Source organism: Antechinus flavipes, chromosome 3, assembly GCF_016432865.1.
Source record: "Antechinus flavipes isolate AdamAnt ecotype Samford, QLD, Australia chromosome 3, AdamAnt_v2, whole genome shotgun sequence".
NCBI classification, from domain to species: Eukaryota; Metazoa; Chordata; class Mammalia; order Dasyuromorphia; family Dasyuridae; genus Antechinus; species Antechinus flavipes.
This window is the reverse complement of record NC_067400.1, coordinates 319,122,166-319,139,648: the sequence shown is the minus strand read 5'-3', so window position 1 is coordinate 319,139,648 and position 17,483 is coordinate 319,122,166. Positions and strand designations below refer to the sequence as shown.

At 33.9% G+C, this 17,483-nt stretch overlaps 1 protein-coding gene across 1 annotated transcript in view; it reads left to right on the top strand.

Moving 5' to 3' along the window:
• Positions 1–17,483, top strand: part of HACD2 (3-hydroxyacyl-CoA dehydratase 2) — a 93,591-nt gene that overhangs the window by 26,363 nt on the left and 49,745 nt on the right. The window lies entirely within an intron of this gene.

Below are 17,483 nucleotides of genomic sequence, written 5' to 3'. Positions count from 1 at the left end.
CCCCAGTTGATGGACACACCCTCAATTTCCAGTACTTTGCCACCACAAAAAGAGTTGCTATAAATATAACTGCACCTATAGGACGTTTGTCTTTGATCTCTTTGGGATACAGACTTATTGAGCAGTATTGCTGGATCAAAAAGTATGTACAATTTTATAGCTTTTTGGGCATAGCTCGAAATTGTTCTCCAGAATGATTGAATCTGTTCACAACCCAACAATGCTTTAATATCCTAATTTTTCCACATCTTCTCTAATATTTGTTATTTCCTTTTTCATATTAGGCAGTCTGATAGGGGTGAGGTGATACCTCAGAATTGTTTTAATTTACATTTCTCTAATCAGTAGTGAGTTAGAGCATTTTTTCAAGACCATAAATAGCTTTGATTTCTTCTAAAAACTTCCCATTCATATCCTTTGACCATTTATTAATAGGAAAATGACTTCTGTTCTCATAGATTTGACTCAGTTTTCTATATATTTGAGAAATGAGATGTTTTTCAGAGAAACTTGCTGTAAAAATTTTCCCCAGTAGAAAAAATATTTTAATGAGGCTTTGTGAAAGAAATGTCCTTTGCTTTTATGGATCAATTTCTTCATTGAGAAACTATGACCACTATCCTTGGATAGAGGCAGTAACTGAGGGGCAGCTGGTAAATGTGGCAAGAGCTAGATCAGGAATCATAGTTAGTGTCAATATTACTTAAAACAAAATTACCTAAAAAATAAATAAATAAGTAAAGCTGTGTCTCAATTTCTATCTCTGTAAAATGACCATAATAAGACCTTCCTAACAAGCTACTAGGGTTGTTATGTACATCACATGAAATAATGTAACATATGTATCCCTTTGAAAAGTTAAAGGATAAGGTAAATGTAAGAATATTTTAATAGATATTTTTATTGAGGGAAATCATTATAATTCTGGTAAGGAAAAAGTTATGCTTTATTAACCTATGTGATTTTTTTGAGGTATTAATAAGCATGTGAATAAAGGAAACCAGTAGATATCTTTTATTTACCCTAAATATGGACCAACAACAAAGCTGTGAGTTTACATAGACCTCATTCAATCTTAGGAACTTCTCAGTAACCATGCTTTCTTTCTCACTTGTGTCCTTTGCAGAATTTCTTCTCTAGAAACATGAGAATATGACTAATTTCTAAATTTCCATAGCAAAAGGAAAATGGCCTATGCAAGCACTCAGGCTAACAGTATATTGAGTATATGTTACCTTTTTTTTTTTTTTTTTATCCTAACCAAAAAAGCACCAGAGCTCATAAGCAAGATATTTCCTTTGTGATAGCCATCTATCATTCTGGGATTAACCCCCTTCTCCCTCTTCCCTCCACCAGGGAAATAACTTGAGGTTCCTAGAGAGGAAAGTACCCTTCTGGTAAGATTTCTTCCTGAGGGTCCTACATACTATAGAGTCCTAACTTAGAACTATATCCTGGATTCTTACAAACGCACATATTCCTTCCAAGAATTAACTCAGAATTGTTGGAAAGTTAAGCAGCCTTTCTTTCCAATGAGCTTCCTATCTCCCTAGAATTTTTATCATCTTCCAGACCAAAATACTATCCTGAGATTCTCTGTGAGGTAAATGTATTTGATACTATCAGTCTTTCAGACATCACAATCCACATAAAACTCACTATTACTGTGAAGAATAAAGTCCAGGTTTGCTCCTTGGGGCAACAGTTCCTCTGTTGGTGTAGCAATTTTTCTATAGTATAGTGTTCCTTAGGATTGCAGGGCTGATCAGACTTCTCTAGAAAATCTAATCCTAGAATATGGTTGTTTTTCTTGTTAGTTGTTCAGTCTTGTCTAGCTTTAGGCCCTTCTGTCTACCACTCTCTTCAAGTCTGTACAAGTTCATGTTCTTTGTTCCATGACAACATCTATTCATCTCATCCTCCACTGTCCTGTTCTTCTTTTGCCTTCAATCTTTGCCAGCATCAGTCTTTTCCAATGAGACCTGTCTTATCATCAAGTGACCTAAGTATTTAAGTTTCAATTTCAATATTTGCCCTTCCAGTGAATAGCCTGAATTAATTTTTTAAAAGTATTGGCTGATTTGATTTCCTTGCTCTCCAAGGGACTCTCAAAAGACTTCTCCAGTACCACAGTTCAAAAGCATTGATTCTGTGATGCTTTATAGTCCAACATTCACAATTATACAATTATAAATTGTAGCTGCTTCTTCTTCTTCTTCTTCTTCTTCTTCTTCTTCTTCTTATTATTATTATTATAGCTTTTTATTTACAAGATATATGCATGAGTAATTTTTCAGCATTGACAATTGCAAAACCTTTTGTTCCAATTTTTCCCTTCCTTCCCCAAAAACTAGTTTTGACTATATAGAGCTTTCCTTCTAAGGAGCAATTATCTTTTAATTTCATGCCTTTAGTTGCCATCAACAATGATCTTTGAGCTCAAGAATATGAAGTCTGACACAGCTTCTATTTCTTCTCCCACTGAATATCAGGAAATGTTTTTTTAATATTGAACTTTAAACCAGCTTTTATAGTCTCCTTTTTTATCCTCATCAAGAGGCTTCTTAATTTTTCTTCATTTTCTTTCTTTCTGTCATTGGAATGATATTTTCTGAGGTTGATAATACTTCTCTAGGCAACTTTACTTCCAGCTTTTGGTTCATTTGGTATGGCACTTTGCATGGCGTATTTTGCATATAAGTTAAATAAGATAGCAATATTATAGCCTTGTTGTACTTCTTTTCCAATTTTAAACAAGCCCCTTGTTCCATTTTTGGTTCTAACTATTGTTTCTTGACCCACATACAGGGTCCTCAGAAAATAAGTAAGATGATCTAATACTCTCATTTCTTTGAGGGTTTGCCACATTTTGTTGTGATCCACAAAGTCAAAGGCTTTAATTTATCAGTGAAGCAGAAATAGATGCTTTTCTGGAACTCCCTTGATTTCTTCATAATCCAGAGAATATTGGCAATTTGGTCTCTAGTTCCTCTGCCTCTTCAAAACTTGCGTATTGCTGAAGCCTAGCTTGCATAGTCTTAAGTGTAACCCTAGTGGCATGTGAAATGAGTGGGATTCTTTGGTAATTTGAACATTCCTTGGGATTTCCTTAGGATTGGGACATAAACTGATCTTTTCCAATACAGTGGCCACTGTTGTGTTTTCGAATTTGCTGGCATATTGAATACAACATTTTAAGAGCATCATCTTTTAGATTTTTAAATATCTTAGCTGGAATTCCATCATCTTCAGTAGGCTTATTGTTAGCAATGCTTCCTAAAACATACTCCAAGGTGGGGAGAATCTGGTTAGCCCTCATTATTGTCCCTTTCTCTCATTTTTACCCTTATAATTCTCCTGTGCCCTTTTAAAAGGCCATGTGCAAAGATTTATCTATGATACATGAATAAGGTAAGAATCATCTTTAGTATGATTTCCTGGGCAACTTAAGATAAGACAATGATTTCACACCTTATTCAGGAGATAGCATTAGTTGTCTGGACAGAGTCCTTATTAATGGGCAGTGAGAACTTTTATACCATACATAAAAATACAAATATTCTAGAATATTTGTCATGATTAATGAGAACAGTAAGTTAGACTAAGGAAAAATCTGGAGTACGTCCATTTCATATGAAAAGAGTCCCAGCCAAACTTTGCACAAACTAAGAACATTTACATGAAGAGCCTTTAAAAAAAATTCCTGATGATTGAAATATTTTCAACAAAACCTCTTATGAAAGCATGCCTTATTTTCAGTTAAACTCCTCCAAACCCTGTCATGCCTCTCAGATTTAGAAGATCTGTTATTAAAGTTCTTTCACTTTTTTGGAATGAAATTCATATTTTAAAGAGATTCCCAAAAATTTGTTTTAAAAATATTCTTTTTTTCTTCTTGGATCTTATTAACATTATTCAGAACTTTTTTCTCCAAGCAGCTTTCAAGTTTAATTTTGAAATAAGGCTTTATTTCTCCTCAGCTTTCATATAAGTAATAGCTTGTCATTTAGAACTTTTTAGAGAGAACCTTGAAATGTCTTCACTTTGCATATTCATGACAGTAAAATATTTTGGAATGTTAAAAGGAGATAATGATAGGTTTTATTCATTTTCCAAAACTATTCGAGTCAATTCTGTCCCATAAAGCTATGGAGTCATTGTATAGGAACATTCACTTTCATTTCCCTTTCTTTTAAAATAATTCCACTTTTTCATGATGTATATGACCTTTTACTCTTAGTATCACTGAGGGCCTTGGTACCAGTTATAATCATAGTTGTGAAGAAAGTGTAAGATGGCAGAAGGAGGTCTCCAAATAAAATCTACAAGGTACAAGAATATTTCATGTGAAAAATGGACTTTTCTTTCAAAATAGATCCTAATGCTTTGCCACAATTAATGGAGTTTTTCTCCTTAAATTGAAAATGAAAAGATTGAAAAAAAAAAATTTGCAATCTTTATTCATTTGTGTTTTCTAAAGTGTTCAGAGGAATGGGTTAATAAATAAAACTACTTTTCTGGTGGCTTTTGTTTTTTGATGAGTTGTATGGTTTTCAATAAAATAAAAGATTTTTTTCTTTTTAATTATGTTTTTTGTAGTTCCCTTAAGAAACTATGATAAAGACCATTGAAATCTGGGCAATGGTTTTCCATTCTTTTATGTTTGCCAAAACTAGGTTTATTACATTTCAATTGGAAATTATATTTTTACAATATTGTATTTAAGGATATCTTATCTGGAGGGCAATTCCTGACAAAGTGTGAAATTGCACAAGTTGGACTCTAGCTATCCTGTAAGATCTTTTCAAATAACGTCGTAGTTTTTTTTTTTTTTTAATTATTATTATTTGTAAGAATCCTTTATACACAATTTCTGATTATATTTTATTTTACATAGTTCATACAATACTTGTGGAGTATCTTTATTAGGGCAATAATGATCCATCAGAGAATGAACACCATTATTAGGTCTTGGATCAGTCAAGGAAAGATTTGCAAGGGGGCGGGGGGGAAAGGGGGGCGATTTGGACATCATTCACAGCCTTTCCTCCACCTCCAGTTGAATGTTAGCAAACCATCAGCAGTAGAATGCATATGATAAGCATTTCTCTTCCACACAGCTACCAAACTTATATTTCTAAAATACAGGCCTGACTTGTGTCATTTCCCTCTTCTAAGAGCTTCACTGGCTCTTATTGCCTCTAGTATAAGACACAGATTCCTCTATAAGTAATTTAAAGTCCTTCATTGACTTGCTTAAATATATCTTTCCTAAATGATAATGCATTACTTTAGCACATTCTCTATTCCGATTCAATTGATCTCCTTGCTATTCTCAACACATAACTTTTTCTGCCTTTGCACAGTATCCCCTATGTTTGGAATGCTAGCTCCTTCAGGTTCAGCTTAAGTGCGTCCTCTCCCAACTCCTTTTCATTACTTTACATGTACTTAGCTATACCTGTGTTGTAAAATCTAAGTTCCTTTAGAACAATTAAACATCAATTCCTTTGGTCTTCATATCCTTAGGCTTTCTAATACAATGCCTTACTCATTATAGGAATGTAATATAGGAATGTAATAAACAGTTAAATGAATGAGTGAATAGATAAAACGATTGGTTTTACCTGCCAAATGTAATAAATAAACATTAATATAAAATTATGCAGAGGCAACTAGATGGCATGGTGGATAGAGAGAATTGGCTCTGGAATCAGGAGAACTTGAGTTCAAATTCAGCCTCAGATCTTTTTTTTTTTTTTTTTAAGACAGCCACTATTTTTTTTAATTATAGCTTTTTATTTACAAAATGCATGTGTAATTTTACACATTAATTATAATTTAAACAATTATGCATGGGTAATTTTACAGCATTGACAATTGCCAAATCATTTGTTCCAGTTTTTTTCCTCCTCCCCCCATTCCTTCCCCCAGATGGCAGGTTAACCAATACATGTTAAATATGTTAAAGTATAAATTAAATATAATATAAGTATACATGTCCAAACAGTTATTTTGCTGTACAAAAAGAATCGGACTCTGAAATAGTGTACAATTAGTCTGTGAAGGAAATCAAAAATGCAGGTGGACAAAAATGTAGGGATTGAGAATTCTTTGTAGTGGTTCATAGTCATCTCCCAGAGTTCTTTCACTGGGTGTAACTGGTTCAATTCATTACTGCTCTATTGAAACTGATTTATTTCATCTCATTGCTGAAGAGGGCCACGTCCATCAGAATTGATCATCATATAGTATTGTTGTTGAAGTATATAATGATCTCCTGGTTCTGCTCATTTCACTCAGCATCAGTTCATGTAGGTCTCTCCAGGCCTTTCTGAAATCCTCCCACCGGTCATTCCTTACAGAACAATAATATTCCATAACATTCATATACCACAATTTATTCAGCCATTCTCCAGTTGATGGGCATCCACTCAGTTTCCAGTTTCTGGCCACCTTAAAGAGGGCTGCCACAAGCATTCTTGCACATACAGGTCCCTTTCCCCCCTTTAAGATCTCTTTGGGATATAAGCCCAGTAGAAATAAGCCCAGTAGAAACACTGCTGGGTCAAAGGGTATGCACAGTTTAATAACTTTTTGAGCCTAGTTTCAGATTGCTCTCCAGAATAGCTGGATGTGTTCACAATTCCACCAACAATGTATAATGTCCCAGTTTTCCCACATCCCAAACATTCCGCATTATCTTTCCCTGTCATTCTAGCCAATCTGACAGGTGTGTAGTGGTATCTCAGAGTTGTCTTAATTTGCATTTCTCTGATTAATAATGACTTGGAACATCTTTTCATATCAGCCTCAGACATTTAACACTTTAGCTGTGTGACCCTGCGCAGTTGCCTTGCCAACAAATAAATAAATAAATGAAATGAAAAGATATATAACTCACAAAAATTAAGATATTTAAAAGAAATAAAAGTACAGGCTGAAGAAATATAAGGATATTAGCTCAAATTAAATGTGTCTAACTGTCAGTAAAGTTGTTTGTGTGTGATATGGCAGACATAATTAGCCTTGGTGTTTTGTAAAACCTGGGAAGACTGCTAAATATGCTCATACTAAAGCTGTTCAATTGAGAGTATGCCATTAAAATTTTTTGCATTGCCACCTTTGGCACCTGCACATATGAGCATATGTGCAATGCTGTAGTTTGCCGGAGCCTGACTTAGATTCCAGCTCTGTTTTTGTAGAACTCGACCCCTCTGTTAAGCCCAGTGTTCCCAAGTCAAGCTAGTTCTCCAGGGTTAGTCTTTGTGGTTCATTTCTTCTTTCTGTTTAGTTTTTACCCTTTCCCTGCCAGATAGAGAAGAGAAAGGGAAGGGAAAAAGTAGACTCATAGAATTTGAGAGTTGAAAAGGATCTCATTGCCCATCTAGTCTGACTCCAACATCAAAAAATTGCTAGTCTCACACCTGACAATCCTCTACTTGACGTCCTCCAAGGTACAGAGCCTACCACCTTGGGAGTTCTTTTGGATGTTGAAGTTCATATAAACTGACCACTTTGTAAGTTCTTCATAGCTCCTATTTCTGTCCTCTGGGACCAAACGGAACAAGCCAGAAACTGAAGACAGCTATCATGTCCACATCCCCCCAATATCGTCATCTTTATTATTGGAGGTCGCAGTAGACTGAGAGAAGAATCCTGCTTTGTGCAAGTCATTCAGTTTTCCTAGACTTAAGTTCCTCATGGGCACAGTGTCGAATATTGACTAGATGAGCTTTTTCAGATCCACTTTGGCTCAATATTTTACATAATTCTGTGCCGTCTCAATCATAGATATTCATATTAGCCAGAACTTTGAAGATATTTCTCTCTTAATGCCAAGGGCATTCTATGTTAAACATGACTCATTCTTTCAACATTTGTTGTTTAACAAACATGTATGGAGCACTGACTATGTGCCTAATTGTGATAATGAAGGGATCCAAAAGAAAGATACAGTGCTTACTCTTTAAGAATTAATAGTTTGCTTGAAGTCTTAATGAAACAGACAATTAAGTGCTAAATAATAGAGAATAATAAAATATGACATTGACAATACCATGAAAGCCTAGGGATGGTCGAGGTTGTTGTGTTGTGGGCATGTTAGGGAGCAGACATGGCAAAAACAGGGTCAGTAACGAACACTGTTAGTGAGACAAAGAGGAGGTCTGCTTGATGGTAATGAAGGCTGTTTTTTGGGCAGTGGTGAATGGTTCTAGATTAGCCCAGAGTGTAGAGAGCCTGAAAAGCCTGATAGAGGAGGCTAGACAGAATGTGGGAGGCACCCGAGTGTGAAAAAATGTGTCGGTATCAGGTATTTTAGTGATGTGTTTTGGGTGTGTATAAATAGTCATTGTTGCTCTGCCTCACTTCAATATTATGGACAAGGTTGTTGATTAAGGGGCAGGAAGGGTGAAGAGAATTTGTTTGGGATGTGATTAAAACTGATCTCTACAGACTGCCCCAAAGTCTTAGTGCAGTTTAAGTTTTAATAGCTTTAGAGACTGGGGCCACCAAATATTTCCAATAGGTTTAGAGTCAGAAATACCGAGTTTCAGTTCTTGCACTATCGTTTACTAATAATCTGGCACCCTCTTAATAACATTCTAACCTTATTTCATGCTACTTCCCTTTCCAGGCAAACTGATGTGTTCCCCAAACTAAATTCCCTGTCCCAATTCTGTGCATTCACATAAACTGTTCTCCATGTTTCAAATCATTCCCTTTTCATTCCTGTGGCTCAGAAACTATCAAGTACCTCCTTTCTTTCCCCTCTTTCCTCCTGCCTCTGATTGGTGCTCTCCCTCAATTGCCCTGAACATCATTCATTTGTGTGTGTTTCTCTCCAGTAGATTACAATGCCTGTTAGGATTTGGGCTGTTTTGTTTCTATCTCTGAGTCCATAGTGCCTTGCACAAACCTTTTTCCCCTCCAGAGCTTTTTGCCATTGAACTGATGGAGGAGATGGGTTTACACAATATGAGGTGCTTCATAGACTATCGGAGATTTGTGGAATTGAATTTTAATCTGCAAATTAGCTCTTGAAGCTGGAATTCGCATAACACTTAATTTACAAAGTATTTTGCTCATGAGAACTATGTTAAGCTAAAAACATTGAGTTTGCACAGGAGGAAACTGAGGTTCATTGTTTTGCCCACTAATAAACTAGGAATTAAGAAGTAGAAATGGATTCTGGGTCTTCTTTAATTTTATGCTTTGTCTTTTATCACGCCATTCTTCCCATCAGATGAGACTGTGTAAAGCTCTTTGCAACCTTAAAATGCTATGTAAGTAAGGGAAAATTAAAAATGTTGATACCAGTGTTGATAGACATTTTCAGAGAAATTGAAAGGGGTGTCTCTTGGATTTCAATAAGAAAAAGCCATTGGAATATTGTTCTTTAAGAAACAATCAGCAAAATGATTTCAGAAAGTCTTGGAGAGATTTATATGAACTGATGAAGTGGGTAGAACCAAGAGAACATGATTCACAGCAGCAATAAGGTTATGTGATGATCAATTCTGATAGATGTGGCTCTTTTTAGTAACGAGATGATTCAGGCCATTTTCAATGGTTTTGTGATGAAGAAAGCCATCTACACCTAGTAAGAGGACTGTGGGGACTGGGAGTGGATCACAACATAGTATTTTCACTTTTGTTGTTGTTTTTTGCTTGCATTTTGTTTTCTTTCTCATTTTTTCCTTTTTGATCTGATTTTTCTTGTTCAGCATGATAATTGTGGAAATATGTATAGAAGTATTGCACGTGTTTAATATATATTGGATTACTTGCTGTCTAGGGAAAGGGGTAGAGGGAAAGGAGGGAGAAAAAAATTTAGAATACAAGGTTTTTGCAAGAGTGAATTTCAACATTCATGTTCATAAAAATTTTTTTAAAAAATAAAAAAAGTCAGATGATCAAAAAAAAAAAAAAGGAATTCAGCTCCTAGCCATAGATGATATATCTGATTTTGTTTATTCTTTTTTTTTTAATGCTCTTTAATGTTTAGTTCATGTACACAGTTTGAATTTTTTGTAATGTATGGTGTAATACATTCATCTAGAGTCAACTCTAAAATAAAGACCAATTTCTAACCAAAAAAACCATTAAGGAGAAACGAAATTTCATTAATTCATTTGACAAATATTAAACATTAATTTTGTGATATGCCTTAAACCAAGGACTTGGGTGAGACACTAAGATAAATATGAAAGACTCATTCCTGTCCTTCTCAGGAAAATGGTTGAGGAAAGTCCTCTGAATTTAAGCTAAACTTTAGCTTGTTAACCCCTGGCAAATAGCAGCATAAATATGGAGCAAAAATACTGTAGAACCAGAGTTCCCAGAGCAGCCTCTAGGAAAGTTAGGTGGTTACTGGTTCTCCTGGTAGGCAGTTGTTTGGCAACAAAAGGACAATGTAAGAGACTTGAAGCAGAATGGCCAAAGAAGCCAAAAACCTAACTTTATTTCCTGTAGGTTGGAGTTTCCCATTTTTGCCACTAGATGGTAGAATTGTGTTAGTAACGGGAGATGATTCCTAATCATCTGAATTAGCTGAAAATAGCTAAAACTAACAAATAAGGAGGTTGGCACACTGTTGGAATAATGGCTGCAAATTTGGGATATATAGGGACTTTCTTGTTATAAGGCAGGAAAAAGGGGAAAGTGTGGTGTGAGAAGCAAAATGCTATACAAGGGGTCAGGAAAACTAGAATTCAAAACCTGCCTGTGACCATGAATTTGACAATTAGCCTCTCTGAACTTGAGCTTCTTTCAACTCTTTAACTATGATCCTAAGTCATTTTCAGCATAGTTGATTATTAATTACATGTGCTATCTGTCGGCTATTAAAAAATTTTTTTCTGAAGAGATCCTAGAAAATGACCTGAGGGACTTCCATTTTCTGCAAAAAGAATAAATTGGACAGAGTGACCTAAAACAAGAACTAGTTTGGGAATTTTAAAGTGTGGGTTCAGATGAAAGCTCTGCCGTACTATCTGCATTAAGGGCGTTCTTCATCTGTAAAATGAAGAAAGGAATCAATTTGATGTTCCTGGAGCTCTAAATTCAATGATTTCTATGATCTCCCAAGTTTCCTATAAATTTAAAAATATTTATTATAACTAAGTTTTGTTTGCTTCAGAACCCAAGAGTGTGTTACGTTAAAGCTAGTGCCATCTAATGAGGGACCAGAATATATAGAATTGACCTAAAATAAAAAGCTCTCCAGGGCAAAGGTTCTTAATTTTTATTTTAAAAAATTATTTGGTTTTTTTTTTTTTTTTTTGGTTGTTGTTTCTTATTCCTTTTCTAACCAGAAACATTTACTAAGAGTATACTATCTGTTAGGCAGTATGACTACAAAAACAAAAAAATTAGGGATCAAGAACCCTATGTTCTTTGGTTCTGCACACATATATTGTATCTAGGATATACTGTGACATATTTAACATGTAGAAGACTGCTTGCCATCTGGGGGAGGGACTGGAGGGAGAGAGGGGAAAAATTGAAACAGAAGTGAGTGCAAGGGATAATGCTGTAAAAAATTACCTTGGCATGGGTTCTGTCAATAAAAAGTTATAAGTATTTAAAAAAAAAAAAAAAAGAACCTATGTTCTTCTTAACATTATTTCACTAACTTTCTGTGATATTGAGCCCAGAGCCTTAGTTAACTTTTGTGTCAAATGGAAAAGTTCATCCACTGCCTGCCTGCCTGCCTTTTGGTAGTTTCTTGTATCAAATGTTTTCTCATGTGCAGATCTCTTCTTCCAGATGAGAATCTAGTATAACTTGGTGAAATGAGAGAGGTGGCTTAGTGAGGGGTTTTCAGTATAGAAGAATGGCCCAGGTTCCCCATGAGACATCAGTTAATTCTGTTGCTTTGACAGATTGACTGAGTCCCATACTGGCAGGTGGAATATCAGACTAGCCCGGGCAATACCATTACTGAATTCTGTGACTTGGAGGAAAACACTTTTTTGGCATCTTAGTTTCCTCAATGGTAAGGAGAGTTAATATTATTGACAATAACCAACTCTCTGGATGTTTCACCTCGTTAAATATGTATGTGAAAGCTCTTTATGCTGTAAGGATGAAGCATGATTAAAATGTTGACTGCTGCTTCTCACAGCAGCTGTTATCAGAAGAAGGGGGGAAAAACACAGAAAACATCCTAAACTTGTATACAGAACCAGCCCTAGATATCGCAAATCGGGATAAATCTCCCTGTGTTCCATATTGTTTGGTTGTTTTAATTTAACTTTTAAATTAAATTTTTATTTATAGTTCCAATTTTTCTCTCCCCATTCACCCATTGAGAAAGCAAGAAATATGATCCCCATTATACATAGGGTCACTAAAGACATATTTCTGCATTAGCCAGGTATTTTATATTTTAGAGTATCTTTTGTCACTTTGCTTTGGGGTCCAGTTGACTACAATTGACTACAGCTGTCTTAAAGGAGCTGGGTATTCCTGAGGAATAGGATTTACCAGAAGGTCTGTTGTGGCGTGATGGAGAAACAGGTATGCAAGTTGCCTGTGCTAACTGCAGGTTTTTGGAGGGCATCCACTAAAGCACAGTGTTATCCAAATTAATTGTACAATTTGCCCTATTTAAAAGTGACAATGATATCAATAAAGCAATATAATGTTTAAAAAGAATAAACTACAAGAATTATCACAAAGAGAAACAGATATTGGTTCAAAAATATGTACATGTATCATCACTATCACTGTCTTTTAATTGCAAGGAACTAAATAGTTAATATTGTGTTTATTGGTGATTTGTATACAATGCTATATAACCATTAAAATGTTAAATATGAAAATTGCAAAGAAACTTTGAAAGATGAAATTGTACAAAATAAAAAATTCAGAATCAAAAGAACATATTGCAACTATGTAAAAGGAAAAATTATTAAATAGACAAACAGAACAGGCTACAGAGAGAGTACCTAATAAATTATGAGCATATTACATATAGAAAATGATTTTTCATGGAAATAGAGTATATGTTTAGTTGTTTTTACTCCTTAAATAATTATGTTCTAAATAATTACTTGCAAAATAAGAAAAATGGGACTGTTAGTTGGTAATTTTTTTAAAAATACCGACTATAAGTTAGTACTCAAGCACGAGAATGGGCTTCTTACCCTACTTTCATGTACCTCCCACCTTTTAAGCTCTATGCTGTCTTTTTATGATACTTCTTTTCTTTTTTCCCTTCACTGTTCTTATTTACTTCATAAACATTACATATATGAATATGAATGTGAAATTATGTGAAATAAAATATATGAAATAAAAACATTACAAAGTATTTTGAGGAAAAAGTTGATATAGTAATAGCCCCAGATCCACCACCCAACCAGGAATATTCCTATTTTAATATATTCATACTATATCTTTACCTTTTTGCTTCGAGAAAGACAAACTGAGTAAGATGTGAATGAGAAAGGTTACTTATAAAGAGGGTCTTAAGAAAATTGAATTTTTGAATCTGAAGAGATAAAAGCTAAAGAAGGACTTGATTGAAGTGTATACAAAGAGCTAGTTTATGCAAACAGATTTATCCTTTGAGAAAGATTAGCTAATTCATACAGTCAACATTTACCTGTCATTACAGTGATTAGAAAGTATGATACATTAATTCTTTTGGTATGCCCTCCCTTTTTTTATTCCTCTATCCTCCCATTTTTCATATTCTCTCCATTGTTTCTACTTTACTATTCCCTTATTACCTTCTCTTAACTTTTTTCTACCTCTTTTCCTAATCTTCTCTTTTCCTTTGCTTTCCCAAATAATTTTATTACTACTGTTCCCTTTTACTTCCATGCCTCTACCACAATTCTCCTTCCCCCCTTCTATTCTCTCAGCTTTCTACTATTGTAGTAAGTGTGCATATGGTTTTCTTGACTCTTGTTTACTTCACTCTGTTTTAGTTCATATGAATTTTTCCATAAAAGCCTGTCTGTATTCATCATACATACATTCAGCATACACATGCACTACAATTTGGTACAGTTGATGGACAGCTATTTCCTTTCTAGTTCTTAACTTTCACAAAAAAGGCTGCTATAAATAATTTGGAATTTATGGGAGCTTTTCTCTTATTAGTGGATTCCTTCAGCCATAAGTCAGTAATGAAGACTCTGGTTTAAAGGGTATGGACATTTTTGTGACTTTATTTGCGTAATTACACATTGCTTTCCAAAATGGTTATACCATTTCCCCATTTCACCAACAATGTTTTAGGGTCCATATCCTTCCTCATTGCCTCATCTGCAACATTGACTGTTGTCATTTTTGACAATTTGCAGGGCGAAATCCTAAGATTGCTTAGATTCATTAATGTGTTAGGCAGTTGAATAATTTCATAGTTTTTGTTATTGTTCCAAATAATGTTCATGTCCAAAGGGCTATTCTTTTTTATCATCTTCCTCTAACTGCATAGATACAATGCCTCCCTTCTTTACAGTTTTACAACTCTGGCTTATAACAGGTTTAATTAAATTAAATAAACACAACTCTTAGCTGTGATTACCAGAAAATAAAGGGTTTCTGAGAAACTTGGAAGTGATCGTTAAGGGATTTGTTGGCATGGACACAATTAGGGTATCTTGGTAAATAATAAAGTATGAATGGAGAGGTGGACTCTGATTTCAAATAAGGCAAAATAGGGAAGTATAGTTTCATAAATGTATGGTAGAATTAGCCAGGGATCACAATGGAATTATCTCTCTATATACCAGGAAAGTCTAGTGATTGCTCCTCTGAAGTCTCATTATGAATTGAATCTTAATGAATTGTGCTCCTTTAATGATTGATTCATTTGGAAATGCTTATTAAGCACTCGATAGGTAAAATATACTGTTAGGTGTTATTTCCTTAATTGCTGGGTAACTTTGGTCAAATGATTTGATTTCTCGAAGCCTTAATTTCTTTATGTGTAAAATGGTGGTAATAGTACTTTACAAAGCTTTTGGAACCACATACATAATATATAATGAAAATATTTTATTAAAAATATGGTGCAATGCAAATGTAAAGTATACATATCTAAAAGTACTTTTCACCTAAGTTAACCTTGTACACATTGGTTAATTTAGACCTGTAGCTTATTAACGGTTAATTTGGTTTTGGTGTTAATGAGGTATAGATTTCTAAGAGGAAAATCTTCATTTAAAATAATTCTGGATGATGAGGCTGAACAACAGGACTCAATTCCAGAAGTTTTGTTGAAAAATATATTTTAAAGTATATGGCTTGTATATGAAACTCTTTAAAGATTTATACTATTGGACCTCTCGGCAGAGAGCAATATAATACTATGTTATGCTTGATAGAACCATTCATCCTTTTGTGCAGTCTAGAAAAAAAGTAAGGCTATTGAAATAAAAATAGTACCAACACCCACTAGTATTCACATGAATAGAAAATTGAACACATATCTCACCTACTCATTATGTATCTTGTTTTTTTTTTTTTTAAATACTCCCTTGCTTAAAAAAAAACAACTTAATTGCAACAAACATTTCATGAATAACATCAAAAATTGTTCTTAATTTATGCTGAACTTATTTTCCCCCATGAAATTATTATTGGGGAATAGATTACATAATTTGTACCTAAAGCAAAATATAGGACTAGCTATTAAGCATGGAAATAATGCAGTATCACATTTCCAGAACCACTTTTACAAGTACTAGCTGATTTTACAATATGGTGACTATTAAATGAAGTAATGATTTGTGATAGAATATTTATTTGTATGTTTGTGCTTTCAATTGAAATAGATATTATAGATTTTATAAGTTATAAGCATAAGTTGCCTTTCAAGTTTTTAGACTAGTCTTGGCTAATTGAAATTTTAAAAGGGATGGTTTTAATAGATTTATAATCTCTCATTAATTCTTATAAGTTTGGCTTTATAGTTATAAAGAACCAAAATTTTTTGTTTTGGTAAATGTACTTATTCATACCACCCTAATCATTGTAAATGCCAAATGATTATTCTGAAATTAAGAACTTTCTTTCCCTACTATAATTAGTAGCATCTCTGTTGCATTATTCTTTTTATACCTCAATATTCAATAGCCAACTCATTGTAAAGCTTCAGGTGTCACTAGTTAAATTGAGATGAGGAGTTTTTTCGATTTGAATTGATTGTTTTCTTTTTTAAAAAAGGTTTTTATTTTATGCTTTTTTATTTTTCAGTTTCTGCAATAGTTTGACATGCTTTATCTTTAATTTTTTGTCTTGAGGCTCTCCTCTTTAGTGAATTTCTCTTTTCCCCTAAGATATTCTTCTTGTATCAAGATACAGAAAGTAGGACTGAGTAAGGGTATTAGGATTCATGATACTTCCCAAATTTTGAGGTTTGAGTTTTTAAGGCTTACTCTTAGGAGAGAGTTTATATCTTCCCAGATACTTTGCTTACAGTTAAGAGATCTCTCCTGCCACATAGGTTGGGTTGTGACTACCAGATCCAAATGGCTATGATTTTCCATGGGCCTGGTTAATCAAGAAAGAAGGAGAATACTTTTCCATTTAGTTTTTTTTTTTTTAAACAAAATTTAAAACTCTAAGCATTAATCAGTAATAATAATCACTGTTAAAATAGCTTATGCATCTGTAGCTAAGGTACTTAGAAAATCATTCTAAGAATTTATCTTTTCCATACCTTCTCCAAAAGTAATGCCCCCCCCCATTTGATTCAGATCCTTTCTCTTCAAAATACCTTCTTTTTCTCCCCTCTAACTTTCTAAAGACCCGAGAGAGAAGATTCTTTGCTAAGTCTCTTTTTTTAATCCACTGAGAAATTTTTCTGAAATATTTTTCCTGAATTTTCCTGTCTTAAAAAAGGAGCTTTTTCTCTTTGCAACTAGACTGTTATCCTTAATTTGTATCAAATGATCCATTAGTAGTTAAACATACCTTAGTAATTAGGTACAAATTATTTTCTGAAAAATCTGTAAGTTAAAAAAGCTTACAGCTTTTAAAAATACATCTAAGCAGAATTTTTTAAAAAGTTGATACCTATGACTTTGAAAATATATTTTTCATTCTGAAATGAACATACACAAAATTTTATTGTATAAAGAAAAACAGAAAAGAAGATTATATATAAAATAGCTTTTAAAATGTGTATTATATTTAATATAATAGGGGGAAAAACCCGCAAAAACCTTCCTGGGGGCAGCTAGATGGCACAGTAGATAGAGCATCAGTCCTGAATTCAGGAGGACCTGAGTTCAAATTTGGCCTTAGATACTTCCTAGCTGTGTGACCCTGGGCAAGTCACTTCATCCCAATTGCCTCAGCAAAAAAAAAAAAAAAAAAAAAAAAAAAATCCTATATTTGCCTGAATCTCCATAATAAACTTTCTTCTGTTCTGTTCTTTACAATTTTTATTGTTTTTTTAAACACTTTTTTTTTTATCACTATCACTACCAACTTTCCCCAAGTTCATCCTCCTCTCT